Source organism: Phoca vitulina, unplaced genomic scaffold (assembly GCF_004348235.1).
Source record: "Phoca vitulina isolate PV1807 unplaced genomic scaffold, GSC_HSeal_1.0 scaffold20, whole genome shotgun sequence".
NCBI lineage: Eukaryota > Metazoa > Chordata > Mammalia > Carnivora > Phocidae > Phoca > Phoca vitulina.
The window spans coordinates 24,898,317-24,917,226 of NW_022589723.1; the positions used below are offsets into that span (position 1 = coordinate 24,898,317).

The 18,910-nt window shown below is 38.9% G+C and overlaps 1 protein-coding gene and 1 non-coding gene across 2 annotated transcripts in view; both read left to right on the top strand.

Annotated features, from left to right (window-relative positions):
* The first annotated feature begins 3,557 nt into the window (after positions 1-3,557).
* On the top strand, positions 3,558-3,664 carry LOC116640883. Its single transcript, XR_004301100.1, has one exon. It is a non-coding gene; the product is annotated as a U6 spliceosomal RNA (small nuclear RNA).
* Positions 3,665-5,327: 1,663 nt separating this feature from the next.
* LIPC (lipase C, hepatic type) overlaps positions 5,328-18,910 on the top strand; it is a 152,293-nt gene continuing 138,710 nt past the window's right edge. The window contains exon 1 of the mRNA XM_032417406.1: positions 5,328-5,534. The gene's annotated coding sequence lies outside the window, so the exon portion shown is untranslated. The remainder of the gene's footprint in view (positions 5,535-18,910) is intronic.

The window sequence follows — 18,910 nt, forward strand, 5'->3', positions numbered from 1 at the left end:
AATGGTCCAAGGTCGTATGAGTAGTACTTAATATATAGCTTAGATCCCTGGCCACGTAAACTTTTATGCATGGGAAAAGAATCTCAGGGAATACTTGTCCTTCAAGCGTCTGGATGCCTACGGACCCTTTCCTACCTGTGCCAAAAGCCTGGTCCTCAACCTCTACACTCACTCTCCCTCAGATGTCTCCACGTGTAATACTTTTTCTATAGGAAGGGTAATGTATCAGTAAGGATATGTTCAGCTTTAAGCAACAGAAAAACCAACTAAGAGTGTCTTAAGCAATAAAAATAAATTTACATAACAGGAGATGCAAAAGTAGGCAATTCCCGACTTGGCCCCTTAGCTCACAATTGTCATAAAAGAAAAAAAAATGCATTGAAAGAACCAAGATCTTTCCTTCTTTCCACTCTACCATGTTTAGGCTCATCACCTCGCATCTATAAAATGGCTGCTTCAACTCTATAGTTTCATGTTCTCGCAGGATTTTATCCAAAGGCAAATCCAGGTCACATGACCACCCAGCAGCAAGAATCTGATCTCTCATGGGGAGGGAGAGGAGCACAAGAGGGAAAGTTGGGAATGGCTATTGGATAGCTATATCCAGTCTCTGCTGCTGGTAACTTTCTGATTCCTGATTAGGGTCAGAGCTGAAAACTAATGATTCCTGAGCAGAAATATGGATTTCTTGACACCACCTACAGGCTGCTTTATTAGTTTTCTATTGCTGTGTAATAGCTTAATGCAGCTTACGTCTTGGCAGCTTAAGACAATACCTGTTTATTTCCTCATAGTTCTATAGGTCAGAAGTCCGGGAAGGCTTGAGTAGGTTCTCTGCTTAGGTACTTGCAAGGCTGAAATCAAGGTGTTAGCTGGTCTGAGCTCTCATCTGGAGCTCTAGGGAAGAATTCGCTTCCAAGCTCATTCAAATCACTGGGAGAATTCAGCTCCTTGCAGCTGTAGGACTGAGACCTCCATGGCCTTGCTAGCTATCCACCAGGATCACTCTCAAGTCCAAAGACCATTGTCCATCCTTGAGCAAGGCCCCCCTCCATCTTTAATGCCAGCAATCATGCACTGACTCCTTCTCATACTTCAATCTCTCTGACTTTCCCTTCTTCCAGCAGCTGAAGGAAACTCTCTACTTTTAAAAGGCTTAAGTATTAGAGTAAGCCCACCCAGATAATCTGCCTTTTGCCATAATTACAGAAGTTAACACCAGAGGGTGAAGATCATGGGAGCCATCTTAAAATTCCATCTACCTCAGTTGCCATTAAAAACAAAAACAAAATCAGGATTTATTCTTGAAGGTCAAGATAGGGTCACCCTTCCCTGATTCACAATAAGGGCAGGAGGACTCCCAATCAAAACAGGGACTCTGCAAGCAAAAAATTAAAGGAGCGAATGGCTGCTGGGTGGGCAACCAAGAGTATCTGATTCAATCAACTTTTTTTTCTGTGAAACTGAGATATGAAGCCTAACTTAGCTGCACAATGGAATCCCACCTAGCTGGTGGACATTTTTTTTTTTTAAATGAGAACATGGTGTATAAGAACCATTGATGGGGACATGGATTCCTGCTTCACTTAACTTCCCCCCCGCCCCACTCCCCTCCTCATCTTGCAGCTCCTCAGCCTGCAGTGTGCCCCCAACACAAACTCATGAAGAATGCTGACCAACAGGGAGTCTGATAGGGTTTTCTTATAAATGTATTTAGTGTGGCTAGATTTCTCATGTTGATTTTTCACTGGCTTGCGTCTATCTATTGGGCAAAAGGGAAGGACAAGGGTTTATAGGAAGAGGAGGCCCCTCCCTCAGAGCTTACCCAGAGCAGCCCTCACACTGCCCAAGGTGTTTAGAATGAGCCCTGTGGGCTTTTCCATGGCCTTCTAAAGAGAAATCACACGCCCTCTCCTCTACAGAGATGCCTCATCACCAGCTCTTTCAATGCATTGTTTTCTGTTTCCCTGCCTTAAACCTGACTCAGGCCACCTGTGTTTTTTGTTTCACTTAGTTTTCCCTGCTTTGTGACATCAGTGTGGACTTCACCTTTTCTACGCCCCGCCCCCCGCACCAAAAAGTCTAAAATCCCAAGTCAGAAGTCTCCAAAGAGCTGACGTGTGTTTGCACAAACACGTGAAGATCCTTCAGAACTACAGATTATCCACCAGCAACAGCTCGATGCCTTTGAGAATTCTCTACTTTCATGGATGCTGTGTTTACCTTTTATTTTAAGTGCTTTCAAGCCCATTCTCTTGAAGCACCTTGCCTTATCAGGAGCCCTGCTCGTTTGTCTTGTTGCCTCCTTCACTCAGAGGCCTCCATCGATCAGTTTCTGAAACAAGGCAGGTTCTGTGCAGAATCAAAAGCCACCACATCACAGCTGACAGCAAGAGAATGCAGTGAGCATTGTGCCCTTGTACACAAGGCCTTCGTCTCTTTGAGAAGTACGTTTGAAATGAATGAGGCAGACGAGAGTGGTGGCTTCAAAAGCAACCATCTTCCTCTGGGCTTTTCTTGTTGAAAAGTCCTGAGCAGCACTGTTACTAGAAAGTAAAGAGAATAAAAGGCAAATCGGAGGCAGGCTACAGGTTTCCTAGACGAGAGACTCAGACCTGGCCTCGGCCAGGCTGTGCCGCCAGACATCTGCCTTTCCTTTGTAGACTTGGGTTTGCAAGGTTAACGTGAAAGAGGCTGTTTATTTTCTCCCGGGGATTATGAATAAAAAATACATAAACCCCCTTCACCCAGAGCCCAGCCAGGAAGTATGAGAGGCTCCTCTCTTTCCTGGTGCCCCTTAAGGGCATCATTGTTGGTGGTAGAGCTGGGGGCACCACTGTTGCCATGGTTACGACTTCTGAACCAAGGGATTGGCTGATCCTTGGCCCGGCTCTTCCACCCAGCTGTCATTTCCCCTGCAACCAGAGGCCTCCTTATTCCCTGATCCATTTTGTATTTGGCTGGAATGTTAGAGAGCAGTTTTCCATGGCACTTCATGACCCTTCCGTAGAGCCTTAATGACCCTAATGTTGATTTGGACCTAAAGTCTTGGGCTAGTGGTAAAGTTAAAACAATATTCAGGGCTCATATAGATGATGATCCTAATAATTGGCTTGAGGATCATCGCCTTCCTCCCTCGATTGCAGAGGGTTTGCAACGACTGCTTGAAATTTCAGAGCAAATATCTGGCCCATGACCAGGAAGTGAAAAGAACGGTACGATATTTGACGTGAAACCTCATTCATGAGTTCACCTTATTTTTCCCATCCTTATCTTCCATACCTGAATCTTCTTTTTAATAAGTCTTGCATTGTTTGCATCTTTAAAAAGTGCCTTAAATTCTTTTGAAGCAAGGCTAAATATACAGAAAGTGTAAGGATATTCCTCAGAAATCCAATGGATTCTTGTTATGAGGATGGAAGAAAAAAAAGTGCAAAGGTTTTTCTCGCCAGGAAGGGAAGACTGCATAGTGCAAAGCACCTAGAACATATTCTGTGTAAAAACCAAGTGGGATCATTTAAATGCATATTTTCTGTTGAAGTAAAAATATGCACACGGTGCTCGCTTTGGCAGCGCATATGCTAAAACTGGAATGATACAGAGAACATTAGCATGGTCCCTGCTCAAGGATGGCACGCAAATTCAGAAAGCATTCCATATTTTTAGATATTGGTCAAAGGGTAACAAACTCCCAGCTATAAGATAAATAAGATCCGGGCATCTAATGCACAAGGTGGTGACTATAGTTAACAATACTATATTATATACTAAAAGTTTTTAACAGAGTAGATCTTAAATGTTATCACCACACACACGCACACAGACAAACACACACCATAATTACGTGAAGGGATGGAGATGTTAACTAACTGTATTGTGGTAATCCTTTTGCAATATATGATGTATCTAATCATCACGTTGTAAACCTTAAACTTACATATGTTATATGTCAATAATATCTCAGTAAAGCAGAGGGAAAAAAATTGCAACTACAGAGAATAAAACCACACACACACACATACACACACACATACACACACACATACACCCGCACACGATTGGATTCAAGAAAACTGGAATTTCCAGTACAAAGAAGTGATAAGGACATGGCACTCCTAATCTCAGGAAGCCCCCTAAACACTTAGGGACCTGTTAAGTCAAGTCACTCACATGAGATTTTGATCAGTCCCTTCAAAAGCCTGGGGTGGGCCATGTGGACATGCCACACCAGCAGGGAGGTGCTTAGGGGGTTCTGGGAATCCCAGTTCCTTGCACACAGTAAAAACTTTACAAATATCTGCTGAATAGATGGAAAAAATAAGTAGAACAAAATAAAACAGAAAACCCACAACAGCAAAAGCAGATGAACAACAAAAATCATTATGCCTACGTGCTAAGTTCACAGATAACCTTCATATGAACTCGGGCAGAAATGCTTTAGCAGCACCAAAAAGCAGGTGCAATACAGGGCCCCAGTCTTTTGAATCCTCTCGACAACACTTTGAGGTAGATGTTTTTATCTCTACTGTTTTTCAGATGAGGTTAAGGAAGGTTAACTAATTTGTGCAAGACCCCATAACCATAGGTAGGATTTAAGCCCAGAGCTGTCTGATTCTAAAAACAGACTATTCCCTCCATCTACCCCATTATTGCCCAAGCTCTTCTCCTGTCAAGAACACACATCTCAGGCCCCATCCCAGATGCACTGAATCAGAGTCTCTGGGGAGGGGCTTAGAAGCATATGCTTAACAAGAGACAAGATGATTATGATTATCACAGAAGTTTAAGAAAACAGCTCTGTTGCTTCTGGTGGGAAATGCACCCATCTCTCCCTCTCCCTGATCAAACAGAAGCCATCAGAGATTTGAAGCTCACACGACAAAAATCAATCACGTCATTCTGGAGTTTATCGGATTATAATATTATAGGATATTTATTCCTCACTTTGATACTATAGCATTGTCTGATTTGAGATTATCCGGATCCTGAAACGCAAAGACAATTTTGGAAAGTTAAAAACGGACACTAGTGGAGTCCTCAGATTTTTTCACTTTCGTCTCTGTCTGTCTATGGTCCTTCGGAGCAGAAGTTAAGAATTCAGCTCAGCTCCCGGCAGCTTGAACTGATGCAGAGGTTCCGGCTGGGCAGGGGCTGGAGGGCGGCTGGAAGGAGAGCCCCAGGCTGAGAGTCAATCCTCCTGTCTGGTTGCTCACCAGATGGCTGTCATTGGACAAGCAAATTCCAGGATCCAGGAAGTAGAAAATCCATCACTGCTTGGTGTGCTTTTCTTAGTGTCAGTGTTTCCACGCCCAATGACAAGAGGAGAGGCCAACGAAGTCTGCAGCTTCAAATCTCCGTCATGGAAGCAAACAACGTATTTTTACCCCCTAAATCCTTAATGAATTAAATGGGAAGCAAACAGTGATTCCTGACAGGGCTGGATTTAAGGCAGGCTGTGAATGCCACAGCACAGCCAGAAGTAGAGACGGACGAGTCGAACTGAAACCTGACCACTGCCTCTCAGCAATCTTACTGTAAGTTATTCCCGTTATCTCAGAGAGAAATTTGAGAAGGGGTTAGAGAAAAGTATGGAGCTCATTTCCCCCCCCCATGTTGAGCACGGATCGTTGTTTTAAGAATTTGTTTTATATGCTATTGCCAAGAAACTTGCTTTGAATGAAATTTCCAGGCCTGGTATCTATAATAGCAAAAAATGACAGTTACATTTTACAAATAATAGTTTAATATGCTTTACCATGCTTCTATTCCAGAATGTTCTTGATCTCCTTTAATCTTCACAACAACTCGATAAAGTTTATACTCTTAATTAACAGGACTGTACAGATAGGACACTGGTAGCTTCCTCCTCAGAGTCCTTAAGCAATTTGCAGCAAGTCCACAGCTCATAGCCGAGAGCCTATCTTCTATCACTGTGCCAACTGCATTCCAAGGGAGGCCATATATATAGGCCGTTAGTTTCTCCAAAGACAAATTCCCATATTGGATTAAAACATAAGACCCAACAATATGTTTGTTGCTTAAAGACAGGTATCTGTAATAAAATGATGCAGAAATGCTAAAAATTTTAAAAAGTTTTATTGAGGAAATTTGTACAACAAAAAGGAAACAGTTGGTAGAGGTGGAATCATATAAAAGAGATTTTGAAACCAAAAAAGTGGAGGGAGGGTGCAAAGAGGCTCCTGATTATAATGAAAAATATAAAAACAACAGTGAAGACATGGATTACCCAGGTGCCCCTAGATTTTGGCTTTTAATCAACAAAAATTCTGGGCTTCTTTTTCTAGTTAAATAAAATATGAGTACATTGAAAATATGGAATCATAGTTGTATGATATATGGGTTTTAGCCTTCCTTTAAGTAGTAGGATTATATTATTGTATTTTTATTTTATATCTGCAAAAGTAGATGTAAGTTTGAAAAATAAAATAGAGGTTATGAACACTATGCATTTAGTATGCTAGAACCAGTGGACATACACTGAACTCAGTAACAACATAGTATCGTCCATACATTTTTCTCAAGGTATACGGCATTGATACATATATGCTAACTCTTAAATAAGATTCCAAAAATGAATCCAGAAGAAAGTTATATAGATATATTTTCTCACCACAGTGCAATAAAGCTAAATTCTGATGATATAAGTAAAAATACAATGAAAGGAGCCTTGGGCAAAATAATGATCAAACCCACAGCCTTGGAAGTAGACAGCCCAGGGTTTAGACTATAACTCCATCCCTTACTGCTGTGTGACCTAAGCAATTTATTGAACCTCTCTGAACCTTGGATTCTTCATCTAAATATGTGGCTCTACTTTGCAAAGATGGTATGAATTTTATCTATAAAGTACATACAATAGGGATACCTGGGTGGCTCCGTCGGTTAAGCAGCCAACTCTTGGTCTCAGCTCAAGTCTCAATCTCAGGGTCATGAGTTCAAGCCCTGTGTTGGGCTCCAAGCTGGGCATGGAGCCTACTTAAAAAATAAACAAATAAATAAATAATATAATACTAAGACTTAGAGGAAGGCTAAAACTCATACTCATACAACTATGATCCCATATTTTCAATATACTCATATTTTATTTAACTAGAAAAAAAAACCCAGAATTTTTGTTGGTTAAAAGCCAAAATCTAGGAGTGCCTGGGTAGCTCAGTTGGTTAGGCATCTGCCTCCGGCTCAGGTCATGATCTCAGAGTCCTGGGATCGAGCCCTGCGTGGGGCTCCCCGCTTAGCAAGGAGCTTGCTTCTCCCTCTCCCTCTGCTTCGCTCTGCCTCTGCCTGCTGCTCCCCCTGCATGTACTCTCTCTTCCTCTCTGTCAAATGAATTTTTTAAATCTTAAAAAAAAAAGAAAGAAAGCCAAAGTCTAGAAAATATATCTCTAAATACTAACAGTGCTCATCAATATGCCCTTGGATTTCTGGTAATTTTTGTTATTTTGCTTTATTTTTTTTACTATAAATGTATAGTTACTGCACAATAAAACAATAATAAATATGAAAGTAAATATACATTTCTCTAGAACATAGCACAAGAAGAAAATAAATATTAATATATTGAGTGCCCTATAAGTGGGGGTTGCTGTGAACATACAGTCATTTCAGTTGTTGCCACGGTCATCATTATTGTAAATTCTAAAATGCTCTCTTTCTCTCTCTCTCTGTGTGTGTATATATATATACATATATATACACACACATACACACACACACACATTGGTGTTTATTTTATTATATATTGTAATAATAAACGCAAAAATAACACAAAATTAGTGTTTATTATATATTATATATATAATAATAAACACAAAAATAAAAACAAGTTGGTGTTTATTTTACAATATATAATAAAATAAACACCAATTTAAATTAAGTTTAAATTTAAATATAAATTAATTTTAAATTTAGATTATATAAATTTATTTATCTAGATATAAATATATATTCTATAATATATACTATAGTATTATATATAGTGCCAAAGTACTTTAGTACTATACTATATAACATATAGTATACTATATAGCCTAGAAGGTATAGAGTATACATATGTGTATATAGTACATATATATTATAGAGCATGTATAGTGTATATACACTATATATAGTATACAGCATATATATGTATATATAGTACATATACTATGTACATAGTATACATATACTATGCATATATATTATACAGCACATATTTGTATATATAATATATATACTATATATGTAGTATATACATACTATGCATAATATAGTATACAGCATATATACATATAGTATATGTATATTATACATATATAGCATATAGCATATATATACTATATGTATACTATACTATATGTATATACTATATATGTATATATATGCTGTATACTATATGTATACTATATATATACCACACACTACACATATACTATATACATAGTATACTATATATGTATACTATACACTATATATAATATGTGTAATATGTATATATGCTATATATACGTATATTCTATGTATAATATGTATAGTATATGTATATGTATATATATGTATATGTGTACTATATATATGGATAGCATATATACATATACTATATATATACTAGACATATATATAGTGTACAGCATATATGTATAGTATACTATATGTATGCTATATATATACTATTGTATACTGTATGTATATACTATATGTAGTATACAGCTATAGATATGTATATATGTATGTAGTATACATATATAGATATGCTGTATACTATATATATACATATGCTGTATACTATATGTATAGTGTATACTATAGTATATATACTATATATGCTGTATACTAGTATATATACTATATATACTGTATATACACTATATAGGCTGTGTGTATATATATATTCTATATATAGTATATATATGCTGTATATTCTCTATATATGCTCCATACTCTATGTATAGTATATGTTATAGTATATATACTATATATATGCTGTATACTATATATATACTATATATAATACTATAGGTTATATAGTATTATATGTTATTCTACTATATAACAGCATTACATACATAAAAAACACAATATTGGGATAACTAACAATTTGAATATGGACTACAGAATTAGATAATCATATTGTATCAATATAAAACTTCCCATTTTTCTTAACTGTTAAATTTCCTAATTTTCAAAAGAGAAAATGTCTGTCTCAGGAAATATACATTGAAACATTTAGGTTTGTATGTACATACATCTGCATCTTATTCTCAAATGATTTGGGGAAAATACTCATATATAGAGAGAAAATGAATGATAAAGCAATAAGGAAAATATAAACAAATGGTGAATCTGAGTAAAAGGTGTACAGGAGTTCTTCATACTAGTCTTTTAACATTTCTGTAAGTTTAAAATAATATAAAAATAAAAATTTACAGCAACAAAAAACAAATAAATGAGTAACCACTTCTAACAATAGCAGCAAAAGCTCTCCTTAGCAACAAGGTGAAGTAGGAAATTAAGAGCATGATAATAACTTTTGGAATATTATAAAACTGAAAATACCACCTATCAAAACTAAGGGGAGTATGAACAATCAGAGCCCAGAAGTAAAGACAGAGATGCATTTTAGAAATATGAAATAAGTGAACTAAGCATCTGATTTAAAATCTTATAAAAAGAAGAGAGTCAACATAAGGGAAAATAAGAAGAAAATAATAAAGATGAAGAACAAAAATAAACAAGCTGAAAAACAAAAAATGAGTGGAAATAATAAATTTAACTCTTCATTCTGTGAAAAGATTATAAGATATATTAAAGCCCGTGGGAATGTAATAAATAAAAGAAAGGGTATGAGTCAAGAAAATTAAAAACACACAATTGATATAAAGGATTTTAAACTATAAATAATGGCAATGCACATTTTATGATAATTCAAAATGTTCAACCAAAATATAAAATTGGCAAAACAAGATGGAGAAAACATGAAAATGATGATGAAGGAGGAGGAACTTGAGAAACATATTAAAGAAATCCTTCACCTAACCAAAGAAATATAACCTAAACAAATTTAGTGAACAATATTCTATGTATTCAAGAAACAGATTTTGCCATAGGATGTAATCAGTTCTAAATCATGGAGAAACAAGACCCGATACCCAATTCATCCTAAGAGATAAGTATCATACTCATCCACAAATCTGTGAAAAAGACCACACATGCACACACACACACAAACACTCTTAGGATGGCAAATGTACACAAGTGTCAATTCCCGTAAAATTGGTTTGAAAAGATTACAACCAAGTTCAGACATACAATAGATTTTCCAAAAATAATTGTTGGCTAAGTGAATCAATAAAAATATGGGAATATGAATGAAGAAATAAATGCAGTCAATTAGCAGAGCCCACTGAGGGCACGGAAGGCAGGAATGGCTTGTGTAAGCCATGTATTTGTTAACTTCTTAATCATCTCATCCACACCAGGCCCAATGAGCATAGGCAGAAAAATCATTTTTCATTGAGCTTTGAGAATGCAGCTGTGACAAGAGAGTGTGATAATCAATAAAGGTAAATTCTAGGAATGTCAAGAGATCACAACAAATCAAGGACACCTTTTATAAAAGAATTAGGTTTTTTCTTCTTTTTTTTTTTTTTTGTGAGACTTAAAAGAAAACATGAAGATAAAAAGGCATTAAGGATTGAAGAGTTAGCAGAATATACCATCCCCCAATATGCCACTTTGGTATTAGGATCATTTTGAGCTAAAGGCACTTGAAAAACAGTAGATTCAAGAAGGACATTCTAATCTTCCCTTTCTTCCTAAAACGGGAGATAAGAATTCCCACGTGAAAGATGCCCTTCCAGTACCAGGGGAAAGAATTGTTCTTCAATAAAGAATAAAAGCTAAAAGAAATCTGTACCAGCAGACCTTGTTAAAATACTTCTTATCTTCCTTTAGCTTCCCTACATAATTCTGTTACTCCTCACATTGCCTCTCTTTGTTCAGTCCCCTATAAAAGCATGTAGGTTTCGCCATTTCTTTAGGTCTTCATTTCCTTATGAGGGCATCCTGTGTCCTAGAAAACTCACAAATTTGTACGTTGTTCATCTGTCAGTCTGTCTTATGTGGGTTTAATCCTCAGGCCCAGCCAAAAAACCCCCAGAAGGTATAGGTAAATTTGCCTCTGATGCAGAATGTTCCTGAAGGAAAAGACTACTGGATCTGACTACATGAAAGTTTAAATCTGTTCAACAGAAAACACCACAGGCAAGTGAAAAGACAAAATGCAGATTGCGAGGAGATATTTGCAACGCATGTAACCACAAAGAAGCCACATCAGTAAGAAAAACACTAATGAACTAATCGAAAGAGAGGCAAAAGATCTGAACAAGCAACTGATAGCACATGAGATCTAAACGACCAATGACATGCGTAAAAGGATGCTCAAGCTTATTTTCCCAGTAATCAGAAAGATGAAAATTAAAACAATGAGATACTATTTTACATCCATCAAACAGGTGAAAATGAAATAGTCTGACACGATCAGGTGCTACTGATGATGTGGAAGAATTGGAGAAACATTCACATTTTGATGATGATGTGTTCACTGGCATAACCATTTTGGAGAATAAATGGTCAACATCTGGCAACACTGAAGAGACCCATATCTTACAACCCAGAGGTTTCACTTCTAGGAGTAAACTCTAGGAGCTCTCACTTGTGAAAAATGCAAGTCCATTGCAACATTGTTTGTAAGAGCAAAACACACACAAAGAAAAAAGTAAATCATACAAGTATCCACCGACAGGACCAACTAATTGTAATAGACTCATACAATGAGACCACTTATAGCAGTGTTATCAATAGCAGATAAGTCTCAAAAATATAATGCTGCATGAAAAACCAAGTTGCAGATAAGTAAGTAGAGTGTAAAAACGTGTCAACAGGGTGCCTGGGTGGCTCAGTTGGTTAAGTGACTGCCTTTGGCTCAGGTCATGATCCTGGAGTCCCGGGATCGAGTCCCGCATTGGGCTCCCTGCTCAGCAGGGAGTCTGCTTCTCCCTCTGACCCTCCCCCCTCTCATGCTCTCTCTATCTCATTCTCTCTCTCAAATAAATAAATAAAATCTTAAAAAAAAGTGTAAACATACAAAAGAATGCTATATATTTTATAGTTACATACACATGTTGCAAACATATACATAGAAGAGAACCATAGGCACAAAACTTAGGATGGGGCTGCCTCTGAGCCGGGAAAAATGAGACTAGGTTTGGGGAGAGATACACAGGTATTCAATTTCATAACAAAAATACGAAGCATATATGACAAAATGTTAGGATCTGATGGATCTGAGTAGCAGGGTGGTATTCATAAATATTCACTATACTGTGTTTTAAATCATTTTTTAAATGAGCACCCCAATTTTAAAAATACATAAAAAATACAAAAATATATAAACTAGTATCTAAAATATATAAAAATCATTAACAGATAATTCATAAAGAAAGAAAATACCCAATAAAAATGGGAATGGTAGGAAAGCCAACTTTAACTCACTAGTTAAAAAAAAAGTAAAATATACATATATCATTTCGGCTTATCAGCTGAACATGAAATTGCAAAACTGTGAATACCTAATGTTAACAAGGGAGAAAAGGCAGGTGGGAGGAGAGATCATATCCATTCACTGCTGACGAGAACTTAAAATGATACAAATTTACTTAATTTGGCAGTATATGTGAAAGAGCAAAAAATATATATATATGCATGTATATATATATATATATACATATTTATAACCTTTGCCTCAGAAATTCTGCTTTAAGAAATTTAAGAACAAAGGAAGTGATCAGAAATGTGTGCCAAGATTTATGCTTAGGTATCTTTATAGCAGCATTGTTCATCATAGTGATGTCTTAGATACACTAAGTTGATAAAAAAAATAAGGAATTAAGGCAATTATGGTACATCTATAGAATGTAATACTCTATAACTGTTTCAAATAATATTTTATGAGAATATTTACCGCCACTGAAATATTTCATTAATATGTTGTTAAGACAGGTTATAAAAGCATTTGTACAGTATGTTTGTTTGCAGTTGTATTTTTAAAAACAAATAAGAGGCACCTGGGTGGCTCAGTTGGTTAAGTGTCTGCCTTCAGGTCAGGTCATGATCCAGGGGTCCTGGGATCAAGTCCCCCATCGGGCTCCCTGCTCAGCAGGGAGCTTGTTTCTCCCTCTCCCTCTGCCTGCCGCTCCCCCTGCTTGAGCCCTCTCTCTCTGCCAAATAAATAAAATCTTTAATAAATAAAGAAATAGGCAGGAAAAATAATTTGGAGGTATCCAAATCAAAATGACAACAGTGGTTGTCTCTGGATGGTGAAATTATGGGTCTTCTTCACTATGTTTTTATTTTTGCCCTTCATTTTCTTACTTCTCAATAATAAATATTTATTTTATAATAGAAAAGTTATTTAAAATAAAATATTTACCAAAATAAGCTTTGGTTTGTTAAAGATTTAAGTATAAAATCTAAATACAGAGGAAAATTGAAAAAAAGTGTTTATCACCTCTCTGGGGGAATTTTAACTTTCTCAGCTTGGAAGCAATTTTAATGATTTCACTATAAAAATTAGCATTACTAAAGATTTTTTAAGAGGGAAAATATTTCTATCAAACATTACAAAGAATTAAGATCTATCACAAATAGCTAACTTAAATTTGTAAAATCAATGTCAATTTCTAAAAGATAAATAGGTAAAAAGACAGGACCATTCCCATAAGGGAAATACAATTAGTAGATAAACTAGAGTGGGGAAGGGAAATACAATTAGTAGACAAACTAGAGTGGGAAAATGTTAATTCTCTCTAGAAATCAAAGAAATGTAAATGAAAGCCAGCCGCCTGAAGATGACAGTTTACATATTCTAAAAGAACCAAAAAAAAAAAGAAGTTGAATGCTAATATCCAGTGCTGGTGAAGCTGCCCAGAAATTGACTCATACATTCATTTACAACCATATCACTCCCACCCTTTAGGCAGAAACGCTACCACTAAGAATTTATTCTTAAGAAATACTTTGGCAGAAGCGGACAGGTCCCTCCTCATCTACCTGACTTCTAACTGTTGGAACTCCGAGGACTCAGCCTTCTGGCATCTTCTCTCTTCCATCCATGTGCACAGTTTGGAAGAGCTCATCTATACATACACCCAAACCTCTCTCTTCACAGGTCTCCAGGGAGAAAGCAGACCGGAGCAAAGATTTTCCTGGGCGTGGGTGAGGAGGAGGGGGGTGGATCTTGAGGGCAGTTCAAGGGCTCTGAATTCAGTCAAAGAAGCAATGAAGACAAGAGGGACCGGCAAAGAGACACCTAAAGCAAGTTTCATCATAATATTAATCCTTTAGGTTAATAACCAAACATTCCAGGCTTTGTCCACTAGGAAGTACCAGTGTGGTCCCCAGGAATGCCCTAATTGCAGTAGCCCTCAGCTCACCTGTAGGCCACCAGATCTCAGCTGCCCTTGACCCCCACTTCCAAAGTCTGAGGGAATTATTTTTGTGAAGCAGTCCATAAACCACTTGAAGTGGGCAGCTCAACACTCCCACCTGAGCCCTACTGCACTAGAAGCCAGAACTTTCCCTCTGCTAGTGGCCACCCAGGCAGGACCCTGTTGTCAGCAAGGCGGACCCTGCTCAGAGGTCAGGAAACAGAATTGCTTCAACCCCATGTCTCACAGTCTCTTGGTTCCACAGACATTCTCATCCACTTGATGTCCCAGTCTGGGGTCTCTGCCTCACATGAGTCCTTTCATGGCTTAAGGGTGTTTGGACATTTACCATCCTTAATTCTCATGACCTTGTGAGGTCACTGGTTCCATTATCCCCATCATTATTTAGAGGTCACGACTGACCCAAGGCAGAGCTGGACTCAAACCCAGACCTTTTGCCGTCGGTCCATGTCTCTCTCCATGGCACCAAGTCTGGCCAAGACTGGGTCTTGCTATTCCCACTAACAGCCTACCACTTCGTTTTTTGTTCATACATTGCCTGTGAAAAATGGACAAGGGGAGTTACTTTTCTACCAAGAGTTAAAACAAGCAGGTTTGCTCTGGAGACGATATGACAGCAAAAAGAAAGAGTCCCCAGAGGCAGGGAGTGCTGTGTAAATCGGAGTGTGTTGTCCTCCCAGCTCTGAGATCCCAATTACACACCTGCTGACCTCTGAGATCTCATCTCAGCTGTTTCCCAAGGCATCAGGAGGACAATTTGCTAGCCCAGGAGCTCTCGGGAACTAAACACAGCAATATTTTCTTCCTCCTATCCCTGAACTTTGCCTACAGGCAGAGCTCCTTCCCCAACCTGGCTCACTGAGAGCAAACACTTGTTCCACCCTGGCAGAATGTGGGCTGCCAAGAACAGGTGTGCCTGTGGGTTTCACCTGAATGTCTGACGGTTTCTGAAGGCGTAAGAATTGGGGCTGATGGAACCCTGAGACATTCAGGAAGTGCTGTTTGGGGTTGAAGAGATCACGCCTCCACCAGACCCAGAGGGAAAAAAACGAACTTCTCGAAGGCAGATTTGCACCAACTGGCCTGGGCAGGACCATATGGATAATCCTCTCTGGTGACGAGCTTCCCCCAGGGGTACGTGGATTCTCTGGCCTGTGGACATGGCCCCTGGAGTCTGAGGAGTCTGACCAGGGATGGACTCACCACCAAGCTCCTAGACCTGACTCCAGAAAATCACCTCTCCGGGCCGGGCTGTGAGATACTAGTCGCTGTAAGGGGGGCCCTTGAGGGCCTGTTCTCTCCAGCCACTAACTTGAGAAAAGGAACCACGTTTTCAAATTTAAATTCATGGTGGCTGATTCAACACAGGCAATGGGAATTACTCAGAACCCCAGAAAGCAAATATCAGACAGAGGGGGCTTTATTTTTTTAAATAGAAAGGAATACATCACAACTTACATAGTTAATTTCTAAAGAACAGGACAGAGATGCCGTCTACACACTATACATTATGACTAGTTCTCCTGTTCTTTATTATGGTCAGATAGATGGGCAAAAAAAGAGAAAGGCAAGGAACATGGAAGTGTAGGAGAAATAAAAAGCACAGTGAAGGGGCCCCTGGGTGGCTCAGTCGGTTAAGCACCTGACTCTCGGTTTCGGCTCAGGTCATGATCTCAGGGTGGTGAGATCAAGCCCCGCGTCAGGCTCCGCGCTCAGTGCAAAGTTTGCTTGGGATTCTCTCTCTCCCTCTCTCTCTGCCCCTCCCTCTGCTTGCTCTCTCTGTCTGTCTCTCTAAAATAATAAATAAAATCTTAAAAAAAAAAAAGCACAGTGAAACATTATAATTAATAAAAATAATCACAGTGGACATATATTGTGCTGGACACTGTACTAAGCACAGTTCGTGGATTTTTCTCATTTATTCCTCCCCCAAATCCTTGAGGTTAATAATAGTACTACCCCTGTGTTAGAGTGGGGAAACTGAGGCACAAAGATTTTAAATAATTTGCCCACTAAATGAGCCAAGAAGGGAGAGGGCAGCATGGAGATCCAGTTCCGTTATCACAAAGCCTCTGCTCAAGAGACAAAGAGACAGAGAGACAGCCTTTCCTCCCGAAGGGAACTTATCCTGCTATCTTCAGAATTCTGTAGCTAAGTACTTCCCTTTATCATTTCTTAACAATAGGAATTACAGGGGAGATTTTGTGCTTCAATGGAAGACGATGCATTGTCTATGCACTGTGCTGCCGTCCTGGGTTATCTGATTCAGGCGTTCATTGCCCTTGAGGCATTTTACAACTCCGTACACTACAGATAACTAGGAGCAATGCAAAATGCAAATTCTGCCCTGTCCTGCGTGGAAGTTCGATTGACTTTCTTCCCACACTGGAAGAAGCTTGCAGTGCTTTCATTTGCATGTTCTTTTCAACATTCCTTTATCCATATACATTTGTGGGAGGGGGGGCTTCTCCCTTGAACTAGTTATAACAACACCCTTACCAGCTTCCTCATTAATGAGCTAAATAAAATACTTTCCATGTGTTCATTTTTAATATCTGAATGAGAGCCATGATCTTATCTTTTTTAAAAAAAAGTTATGTCTTGGGGCTCCTGGGTGGCTCAGTCGGTTAAGCATCTGCCTTCAGCTCAGGTCATGATCTCAGGGTCCTAGGATGGAGTCATCGCCATCGGGCTCCGCACTCAGTGGGGAGCCTGCTTCTCCCTCTGCCTTTGCCCCTCCCCCCACTTGTGTGCACTCTCTCTCTCTCTCTTTCATTTTCTCTGTCTCTCTCAAATAAATAAATAAATAAAACCTTTTAAAAAATAAAATAAATAAAATTTTAAAAGTATGTCTTAGCAGAATTATCAAAGCCTGTCAAAGCACCCCATGGCTTTCTGGAGGACCCTGGGCATAATCTAACCCAAATGGTTTCAAGAGCATGTGGGTAACTGGCAATGCTGGGTAAATAAGGTCATTCGTAGCATAGGCTTGCCCCAACAATTCCCTGTCAAACACTCTGTTCTGTCCATAACAAAGCTTCAAGAGCAAGAACTCCAGCCCCTTCATGTTCTCTGGACTTTTTTACTGCTGATTGGGGGAAATTCTTCTGTATATAAAGTATATAGTTCTACCCCACCATGATGTCTCCGTGGTGTCTCTCTTGAGCTAGTCTTGTGGGCTGTTTCAGGGCTCTCTCCATGAAATAGCTGACACAGGGCTTGAGAACATTTGTTTGGAAAATGGTAATATAATAAGGACACGATCTACGTCTTTATCTGCCGTTCAAGAGCACACAGTACAATCTCATTTTTCTTTCACTTTACTTATGTGAGGATGGCACACTTGGCAAACTTGCTTTTTTGCTGTGTGGGCTTTGGAGTTAAACAATGATAATTCAAATCCCATTCCACCACTTAATAGAATGTGGGTTTGGGCAAGTTGGAAACTTCCCGAATCCTCCGTTGTCTTCTCTGTACAAAAGGGAATAATCACCCCTGTGTCATAGGATTGTTTCTGAGGTTTCAATGAGTCACATAGCAAGTCTGGCATCTTTGGGAGTTGGCCCCTGAACTGCTAACCCCTGAGCCTAGCAATCAATGACTAACCGCATCAAGATACCATAGACGCTGGAGAAACAATGAGCCATCGGTAGCACTTGAGGCAGATCCTTGGGAACTGCTCTTGATTTTTCGCAGCCAAGCACTTCACTTGTTAACCCCAGAAAGCTTTTGTGAGAGGAGTGTGTGACATGGCGCGAATACTCACTGCTGCAGAGAGGTTTGGGCATTTCAATCTGAGATGCTTCAGCCCTGCCTGATGCTCAGGATGTGGTCAGTGCCCCTGGGAATCCCATAGTCAGAAGCATGGGACTGAGAGAAAGCCAGGATGCTGATGGCCCACCTTCCCAAACCGTGTCTTTGCTCTGCTGTAAACAGCCGTCCAATTCATGGCTTGGTTGGTCTCCCCAAGTAACCCAGCATCATCACCCGTCACCAAGTCCCACCAACAGCCCAAGCAGCTAGAGGACACAGGCAGAGTCTAGGCTATACCCTCCCTCTTTCCCACAGAGGAGAAGACCCTTAGCAAATGTTAAGGAGCCACCAATGTTCCATGTCTATCTGGCTGTTCTAAATCAACTTAAATCTTGGCTTTTTGCTTCCAAGCATGATGCAAACAAAGAAAAAAAAAAAAAAGATTTGCCATTCTGCTGCAACGACTAACCTCATAAGATGCATTATTGGATGCAGAGTATCTGGCCACAAAAAAAAAAAAAAAAAAAAAAAAGACTCCTCTGGTTTTGGGGTTTGGGTTTGTTCGTTTTTTTAATTGTTCCACAAACCAGAAGCTGAAATTCTGACAGGGAGAGTAACTGGCCAGCGCAGAGCAGGAAATAAAAATAAGTTCA